The 9,846-nt window shown below is 45.8% G+C and overlaps 1 non-coding gene across 1 annotated transcript; it reads right to left on the bottom strand.

The window, feature by feature from the left end:
- Window positions 1-2,626: 2,626 nt before the first annotated feature.
- Trnat-ugu (transfer RNA threonine (anticodon UGU)) lies at window positions 2,627-2,701 on the bottom strand. Its single transcript has one exon. It is a non-coding gene; the product is annotated as a tRNA-Thr (tRNA).
- Between the last annotated feature and the right edge of the window lie 7,145 nt (window positions 2,702-9,846).

Here is a 9,846-nt window from a genome sequence, read left to right on the forward strand (position 1 = left end):
GTGCAACCACATTGGCATCCATTTTGTAAATGAGGAAGGGATGATGATACTTGTCAGTTTTTTTCAAAACTATTCCATAACCTGTTTAATAATCCAATATGTTTATCTGACGAGCAAATCAAATCCAATCACCATCACTACATGAAAATTGCAAGCAATAACAACGAATACCAATGATGACAATTCTAAATAATTCCACTCTTTTCATTTGGTGAAGGGCTCTTGTAATGTGGGGCCACCTGGGTCTTTTAGGTGGCTGGTGAAAGGCGAGAATCAGTAGGGGAACTGTTGAAAGCCAACGTCGCAGGCAGGTAAACACAGGAAAGAGCGGCTTGCTGACCGATCGCAGGAGGAGAGACTAGCAATGGCGGTCAGCCCGTCACAAAGCTACATTCTGTGTTTTACGAAAAGAATTCCTCTTAGGTAAGACAAAGCTCTTAAGGAGAGGGGAAAACAATACTTGGTACTACCCTGAAGGTGGCCAGTTGCAATTTTTGTTGAAAATTTCGGAAGGGGTCTCTGATTGGCTGACAATAATTATTTTGGTAGCGAGGGAGAATTCATGCTTTTGTGTATGTGGACATCTTCTTATTGGATATAACTAGTAATCTGTTACACAGTGATGGAAACATTCTGCCTTCTGTGCCACTGCAAGAGAGAACCATCCATCACTTGTTAATCACTGAAGAATCCATATGAGTAGGGAATTCGTTAGCATGTTTATAAAATTATCATTGGTTGTAACTCTCAATGTCTGTTGCAGTTGGCTGGTGAGATTGCAATGCTGGCAGAACCAGCAAAGTTTTGTAGAGAAAAAGAATATAAGAGAGAACACTTCTTCTTGGAACGTGATACAGCTGCAGAGCGAGATTCCTCTAAATTCAAGCAGTACTCCGATGTCTGTACTTAGAATTCTCAGCCATTGATGCAGCCATCTTCTTCTCTAATAAATCACCAGAGTGGTAAACATGGGCCTTATTTGTATTCACTTAGCTGAGATGAGCGCGAAGTCATTTACCTTGCATCAGGATTTTGTTTTGGCGATCTAATTTTCACATCCAGCTAGCTGTACCCAATATACCCTTAGAGAGTATGTGTGTTTATTGGTGCTTTTCCGGGACTTTTCTTTAGGTCGTTAACTTATTCCACATTCATTGATCATATTCACAGCATAGTTTTATGTTGCTTCCATCATGTATACATCCACTTGTGCCAACATTACCACAAACGTTTTCAATTGCTTGTTCGCTTAAGAACTGATCGTATTTTTGATTCAGTGGATAAAGCATTCCAGATACCTTTTAGACTGTTATAGTGACCCTCTGTTTCTTGGCACAATTTGATGGATTCCATTGTCAATGTATCAGTGCGAGGTACGATACACACATTTTCATGCTTAGTTGGATCGCCCATGGTAATTTAATTATTTAATTAGATAAGACGTAATCCATTGCAGAGCACTGTTTTCTTTTAATTCGACCGATCTTATGGGGAGTTTTGTATGACTATAGGTCACCAGGGTGGAATCTGTGGCATCTCTTGGGTATGCTAAATTGTTCAACCAACTTCTCTCACAACTCCATCTAGCGTAAAAGTTTCGTATGTGTTTATAACACAAACGCATTTATGCATTCTTGTGTGCTGTGTAGTCCGAACAAGACACAGTCAGAGAAAAAGCACCACAGGCGCAAGGATGCGCCAGGATGGTGCCAGCGCCATAGAGACTAGCCACTTGCGCGACATCCACCAGCGTCACGGGCGGCGCTGAGGATGAAGTTGCTGGACGACAACAGGCAGAAGGCTAGTCGGAAGGCAGAAGAGCACCTGTCGCCCAATTGGTTACAGAACATTGTCCAGGCCTGACTTAGACAGGGCAAGTCGTTTTGTGAACTCTTAGAAGTGGACAGACAGTTAATGTAAACTGCATTTGCTATGTACTGTGAAGTTCAAAAAATGGTTCAAATGTCTCTGAACACTATGGAACTTAACATCTGAGGTCATCAGTCCCCTAGAACTTATAACTACTTAAACCTAACTGACCTAAGGACATCGCACACGTCCATGCCGGAGGCAGGGCTCGAACCTGCGACCGTTGCAGTAGCGCGGTTCCGGACTGAAGTGCCTAGAACCGCTCGGCCACCGCGGCCGGCTCTGTGAAATTCACTTGCGACTATCTGCACTTAGCCAACTAGGGCCTTTCTGTGTTAATTTACATGCAGTGTAGGAGATTTCGGTATTCAACAAGTCAGAAAGATAAGTACATCTTTTTAATTTATTTGTGTGACTCTGTACAATGTGTTGGAGTGTTGTAGAACCTTCTTTCTCCCATCCTGTTACTTGAGCCTGGAGCACAGTTGTGCAGTAGTGGTACGCAGAAATTGTCTTAGCGGTGTACTGCACCAGAAGCCGTTTCACGAACTCACAAGCTCGGCCAATCGTAACAACAGTGGCGACTAGGCTTTTATAAAGATTTTTTTTAACTATATATGACGGTAGTATCTGTTCCCGAAAGAACAGTTACCGTCGATGACCATGCAGCTTTGCTAGAAATGAAATGATAATTAAATGGACTCCCTAGCTGCAAGCAGGCGTTGATACACTTCATTGGCGACATGTTGAAAATGTGTGCCCCGACCGGGACTCGAACCCGGGATCTCCTGCTTACATGGCAGACGCTCTATCCATCTGAGCCAACGCGGGCACAGAGGATATTGCGTCTGCAGGGACTTATCCCTTGCACGCTCCCCGTGAGATCCACATTCCCAACATGTCCACACCACTACATTCGCAGTAACCTGCCACGAGTAATGAGTATGATGGGCAAACATCTATTAGGCGCACTACGAACGTAGTGGTGTGGACATGTTGGGAATGTGGATCTCAAGGGAGCGTGCAAGCGCTAAGTCCCTGCAGACGCACTATCCTCTGTGCCCGCGGTGGCTCAGATGGATAGAGCGTCTGCCATGTAAGCAGGAGATCCCGTGTTAGAGTCCCGGTCGGGGCACACATTTTCAACATGGCCCCAATGAAGTGTATCAACGCCTGCTTGCAGCTAGGGTGTCCATTTAATTATCATTTCATTCTTTATAAAGATGGCGACGAGAGTATACAAAACTGTGAAGTATTAAAAAAACAGCTTCTAGATTGTGTATCATCCGTCTGCTTCTAGACTGTGTACCATCCGTCCTTAGGTGAGGGTGGCCCCGCGTATTTCGATGACAGCTGGGGCAGCAGGGCGTGTAAGACTCGGCTCAGCAGAGCGCGCCTCGCGGCCGCTGGGCTTGCGTGAGCCCCGCTGGCGGCGCTGGGCGCTGGTGTGCTCCTTGAGAGGCAGCAGGGCTACCGTTAATTGCGTGTTTGCTCCCATTAAGGCGGGCCGCGAGCTCCGGGAATTCCATTAAGTTGGCCGGCAGAGCACCCTACAAGCGGCCAGTTCCCCTAATTAGGCGGTGGCGGGCCAACATTTACTGCGGACAAGGCGGGCATCCCTCCCGGTTACTCAGGAGGGCGCTGGCCAGCATAGGAGGACACTGCCCGCTACCACGAGACTACGCCGAAGCAACTCTCCAGGTTGCTCTCTGGCTCTGTGTTTACACCCCTTGAACCGCAGGCAGCTGTTTAGCTTGATAATCTCGGGTTGAGGCCTTTCTGGTCGGAAAATGTCTCACTGCGTACCACAGATTACAAGACCATAAATTAGAGATATTTGGAAACACAGGGATGATATTTCCAATTATATTTTGGAATTTTTTCATGGCAAAATTCATAATTCACGCGTTTTACGTTTCATACCGGTTACATGAAAAACATCTTCATTCTACAACACATTCCTGTGTACCTCAGCGATCAACGGACTGCTGGAGTTATACAGTGAGGGGCTTCTGCCCGGCGTAGCGCAACAACTCGACGTGGCATGCACTCTGCCGAAACATTGAGCCATGCTGCCTCTATAACCGTGCATAACTGCGGAACTGTTGCCGGTGCTGAAGTTCGTGCACAAACTGATCTCTCTGTTATGCTCCATAAATGTTCGAGGGGATTTATGTCGGGCAGCCTGGGTGGCCACATCATTAGCTCGAATTGTTCAGAATGTTCTTCAAACCAATCGCGAACAATTCTACCCCACTGTCATCGCCCAATGGTTCAAATGTGTCTGAGCACTGTGAGGTCATCAGTCCCCTAGAACTTAAACCTAACTAACCTAAGGACATCACACACATCTATGCCCGAGGCAGGATTCGAACCTGCGACCGTAGCGGTCGCGCGGTTCCAGACAGCAGCACCTAGAACCGCTCGGCCCATGGCGCAATGGCATCCATAAAAATTCTATCGTTGTTTGGGAACAAGAAGTCCATGAATGGCTACAAATGGTCTCCACGCAGCCGAATATAACCACTTACAGTCAATGATCGGTACAATTGTACCAGAGGACCCAGTCCATTCCATGTAAACACGGTGCCTTGTTGGTAACTTCCGTCCACGATTTCGCGGGGTCTACGCCACACTCGAACCCCACCATCTGCTCTTACCAACTGAAATTGCGACTCATCCGACCAGGCCACGGTTTTCCTGTCGTCTACGGTCTAACAGGTATGACAATCAGCCCGGGAGAGGAGATACTGGCGATGTCGTGTTATTAGCAAAGGCACTCGCGTCGGTGGGCTGCTGCCATAGCCTGTTAATGTGGTGTCACCGCCAGACACCACACTTGCTAGGTGGTAGCCTTTAAATCGGCCGCGGTCCGGGAGTATACGTCGGACCCGCGTGTCGCCACTGTCAGTGATTGCAGACCGAGCGCCGCCACACGGCAGGTCTAGAGAGACTTCCTAGCACTCGCCCAGTTGTACAGCCGACTAAGCTAGCGATGGTTCACTGACAAATTACGCTCTCATTTGCCGAGACGATAGTTAGCATAGCCTTCAGCTACGTCATTTGCTACGACCTAGCAAGGCGACATTATCATTTGCTATTTATCTTGTGATGCATGTTCCGTCAGACCGATGTTCACCAGTTATGTATTAAAGTTAATTATTTCAGAAGCTACGTACCTTCTTTTGCTAGTATAATTACTTTACCTGTTCCAGACCTCACGCCAGCCGGCTTGAGCTTAAACGCGTGCCTTTCGGCTTCCTCTCCTAGTGGCTTAGCTGTCTTGCCAAGTCACAACAATTAACTTCGCTAAAAGTCGCCACGCTGTCCTAACGGATATGTTCATCGTACGTCCCACAATGATTTAGGCGGTTATTTGATGCAGTGTTGCTTGTGTGTAGCACTGACAACTCTACGCAACCGCCACTACTCTCGGTCGCTAAGTGAAGGCCGTCGGCCACACTTGGACCATGGTGAGAGGTAATGGCTGATAGTTGATGTTCTCGGTACACTCTTCACATTGTGGATCTCGGAATACTGATTTTCGATATGGAATGTCCCATGCGTGTTGTCTGTTAATTGCCGCCGTGCGGCCATTATCAGGTCGGAAACCCTTTCACATAAATCAGCTGAGAAAATATGATAGCTCGCCAATGCAATGCCCTTTTACGCCTTGTGTACGCGACACTACCGCCATCTGCATATGCGTGTGTCTCGATCCCTTAATTTTTGCAGCTACATGTACATATTACGAGTACATTCCTGATGGCAAGTTTCAACAACAAGAAATCCTCTCACTCATACGTCTCCTGTTCTAGCACAAATATTTACAAAGTATTTAAAAAATGGCTCTGAGCACTATGGGACTTAACATCTGAGGCCATCAGTCCCCTAGACTTAGAACTACTTAAACCTAAGTCACCTGAGGACATCACACACACCCATGCCCGAGGCAGGATCCGAATCTGCGACCGTAGCAGCAGCGCGGTTCCGGACTGAAGTGCCTAGAACCGCTCCGCCACAGCGACTGGACAAAGTATTTCGTAATTATATGAAATGCCAGTTTTTTAACGATCTAGCGCATACGGTGACAAACATGGACATCCAAATCTACGGGACCGTTTCCCAAAGAGATACCCTATCCGTATAAGTCATGTCTGTGCACGTTTTCACTCGTATTAAGTCTGGCTTTTATGCATTGTCCAACAGGCTTTCCTACATGTGACACGCACTGACAGCGCTAGACGGGTGAGACCAATATGTAAGGTCAGGAACAAAGAAACAAAACCCGTGCAGCGTCGGTGTATAAGCCGTCTGTTGGGTCTAGACAAGACAGCCTAGACACAATGAGAGGAAGCCGAAAGGCACGCGCTAAGCTAAAGCAGGATGGCGTGAGGTCTGAAACAGGATACGTAATGAATGCTATAAAGAAAAGTACGTAGCTTCTGGAATACTTAACTTTAATCCATCCTTTTGGTACATCTGGAGATTGTGGCGATACAAGTGAGACTCTTTAGATACATGCAATGTTACTAATGGCGCCTTGCTAGGTCGTAGCCATTGACTTAGCTGAAGGCTATTCTAACTATCTGCTCTGCAAATGAGCGAGGCTTCGTCAGTGTGCATCGCTAGCTACGTCGTCCGTACAACTGGGGCGAGTGCTAGTCCGTATCTCGAGACCTGCCTTGTGGTGGCGCTCGGTCTGCGATCCCTGACAGTGGCGACACGCGGGTCCGACATGTACTAATGGACCGTGGCCGATTTAAAGCTACCACCTAGCAAGTGTGGTGTCTGGCGGTGACAGCACACCGTCTCCATAGTACTTACCTGTGGCAGCATAGCGAACATGGTGGGCTATGAACCGAGCGCCACTGGTGGAAGGAATAACAGATCGAACATCGTAGCTAATGTCTGCAAAGCTGTGGACAGCACGACATAAGTGTCGCTTACTACAGAAGTATTGACTCCTACACAGACGTGCGGAGTAGCCACGCGGTCTGAGGCGCCTTGCCACAGTTCGTGCAGCTTCCCTCGTCGGAAGTTCGAGTCCTTCATCGGACATGGGTGTGTGTGTTTGTTGTCCTTATCGTAAGTTAGTTTAAATTAGATTAACTAGTATTTAAACCTAGGGACCGATGACCTCAGCAGTTTGGTCCCATAGGAACTTACCATCACTAAATTACTATACAGTGCAAGACTGTACATATTCGAAAAAAATAACATATTGTCATTCAAAAAGAAGTAATTAATAATTGTCTTCTTTTATTTTCTTGCGACAACAATCACAGAGATATTTCAAAATGGAGTTAACAGTTTCGGCTATCGTGTGGTCATCATCAATCTGTCTAAGTGTACATGCTCCAAGCGGTGGGGTAAGATTCTACATCTACATCTATACTCCGCGAGCCACCTTACGGTGTGTGGCGGAGGGTACTTATTGTACCACTATCTGATCCCCCCTTCCCTGTTCCATTCACGAATTGTGCGTGGGAAGAACGACTGCTTGGAAGTCTCCGTATTTGCTCTAATTTCTCGGATCTTTTCGTTGTGATCATTACGCGAGATATATGTGGGCGGTAGTAATATGTTGCCCATCTCTTCCCGGAATGTGCTCTCTCGTAATTTCGATAATAAACCTCTCCGTATTGCGTAACGCCTTTCTTGAAGTGTCCGCCACTGGAGCTTGTTCAGCATCTCCGTAACGCTCTCGCGCTGACTAAATGTCCCCATGACGAATCGCGCTGCTTTTCGCTGGATCATGTCTATCTCTTCTATTAATCCAACCTGGTAAGGGTCCCATACTGATGAGCAATACTCAAGAATCGGACGAACAAGCGTTTTGTAAGCTACTTCTTTCGTCGATGAGTCACATTTTCTTAGAATTCTTCCTATGAATCTCAACCTGGCGCCTGCTTTTCCCACTATTTGTTTTATGTGATCATTCCACTTCAGATCGCTCCGGATAGTAACTCCTAAGTATTTTACGGTCGTTACCGCTTCCAATGATTTACCACCTATGGCATAATCGTACTGGAATGGATTTCTGCCCCTATGTATGCGCATTATATTACATTTATCTACGTTTAGGGAAAGCTGCCAGCTGTCGCACCATGCATTAATCCTCTGCAGGTCCTCCTGGAGTACGTACGAGTCTTCTGATGTTGCTACTTTCTTGTAGACAACCGTGTCATCTGCAAATAGCCTCACGGAGCTACCGATGTTGTCAACTAAGTCATTTATGTATATTGTAAACAATAAAGGTCCTATCACGCTTCCCTGCGGTACTCCCGAAATTACCTCTACATCTGCAGATTTTGAACCGTTAAGAATGACATGTTGTGTTCTTTCTTCTAGGAAATCCTGAATCCAATCACAAACCTGGTCCGATATTCCGTAAGCTCGTATTTTTTTCACTAAACGTAAGTGCGGAACCGTATCAAATGCCTTCCTGAAGTCCAGGAATACGGCATCAATCTGCTCGCCAGTGTCTACGGCACTGTGAATTTCTTGGGCAAATAGGGCGAGCTGAGTTTCACATGATCTCTGTTTGCGGAATCCATGTTGGTTATGATGAAGGAGATTTGTATTATCTAAGAACGTCATAATACGAGAACACAAAACATGTTCCATTATTCTACAACAGATTGACGTAAGCGAAATAGGCCTATAATTATTCGCATCTGATTTATGACCCTTCTTGAAAATGGGAACGACCTGCGCTTTCTTCCAGTCGCTAGGTACTTTACGTTCTTCCAGCGATCTACGATAAATTGCTGATAGAAAGGTGGCAAGTTCTTTAGCATAATCACTGTAGAATCTTAAGGGTATCTCGTCTGGTCCGGATGCTTTTCCGCTACTAAGTGATAGCAGTTGTTTTTCAATTCCGATATCGTTTATTTCAATATTTTCCATTTTGGCGTCCGTGCGACGGCTGAAGTCAGGGACCGTGTTACGATTTTCCGCAGTGAAACAGTTTCGGAACACTGAATTCAGTATTTCTGCCTTTCTTCGGTCGTCCTCTGTTTCGGTGCCATCGTGGTCAACGAGTGACTGAATAGGGGATTTAGATCCGCTTACCGATTTTACATATGACCAAAACTTTTTAGGGGTCTTGTTTAGATTGTTTGCCAATGTTTTATGTTCGAATTCGTTGAATGCTTCTCTCATTGCTCTCTTTACGCTCTTTTTCGCTTCGTTCAGCTTTTCCTTATCAGCTATGATTCGACTACTCTTAAACCTATGATGAAGCTTTCTTTGTTTCCGTAGTACCTTTCGTACATGATTGTTATACCACGGTGGATCTTTCCCCTCGCTTTGGACCTTAGTCGGTACGAACTTATCTAAGGCGTACTGGACGATGTTTCTGAATTTTTTCCATTTTTGTTCCACATCCTCTTCCTCAGAAATGAACGATTGATGGTGGTCACTCAGATATTCTGCGATTTGTGCCCTATCACTCTTGTTAAGCAAATATATTTTCCTTCCTTTCTTGGCATTTCTTATTACACTTGTAGTCATTGATGCAACCACTGACTTATGATCACTGATACCCTCTTCTACATTCACGGAGTCGAAAAGTTCCGGTCTATTTGTTGCTATGAGGTCTAAAACGTTAGCTTCACGAGTTGGTTCTCTAACTATCTGCTCGAAGTAACTCTCGGACAAGGCAGTCAGGATAATGTCACAAGAGTCTCTGTCCCTGGCTCCAGTTCTGATTGTGTGACTATCCCATTCTATACCTGGTAGATTGAAGTCTCCCCCTATTACAATAGTATGATCACGAAACTTCTTCACGACGTTCTGCAGGTTCTCTCTGAGGCGCTCAACTACTACGGTTGCTGATGCAGGTGGTCTATAGAAGCATCCGACTATCATATCTGACCCACCTTTGATACTTAACTTAACCCAGATTATTTCACATTCGCATTCGCTAATAACTTCACTGGATATTATTGAATTCTTTACTGCTATAAATAC

Source organism: Schistocerca serialis, chromosome 2 (genome assembly GCF_023864345.2).
Source record: "Schistocerca serialis cubense isolate TAMUIC-IGC-003099 chromosome 2, iqSchSeri2.2, whole genome shotgun sequence".
NCBI classification, from domain to species: Eukaryota; Metazoa; Arthropoda; class Insecta; order Orthoptera; family Acrididae; genus Schistocerca; species Schistocerca serialis.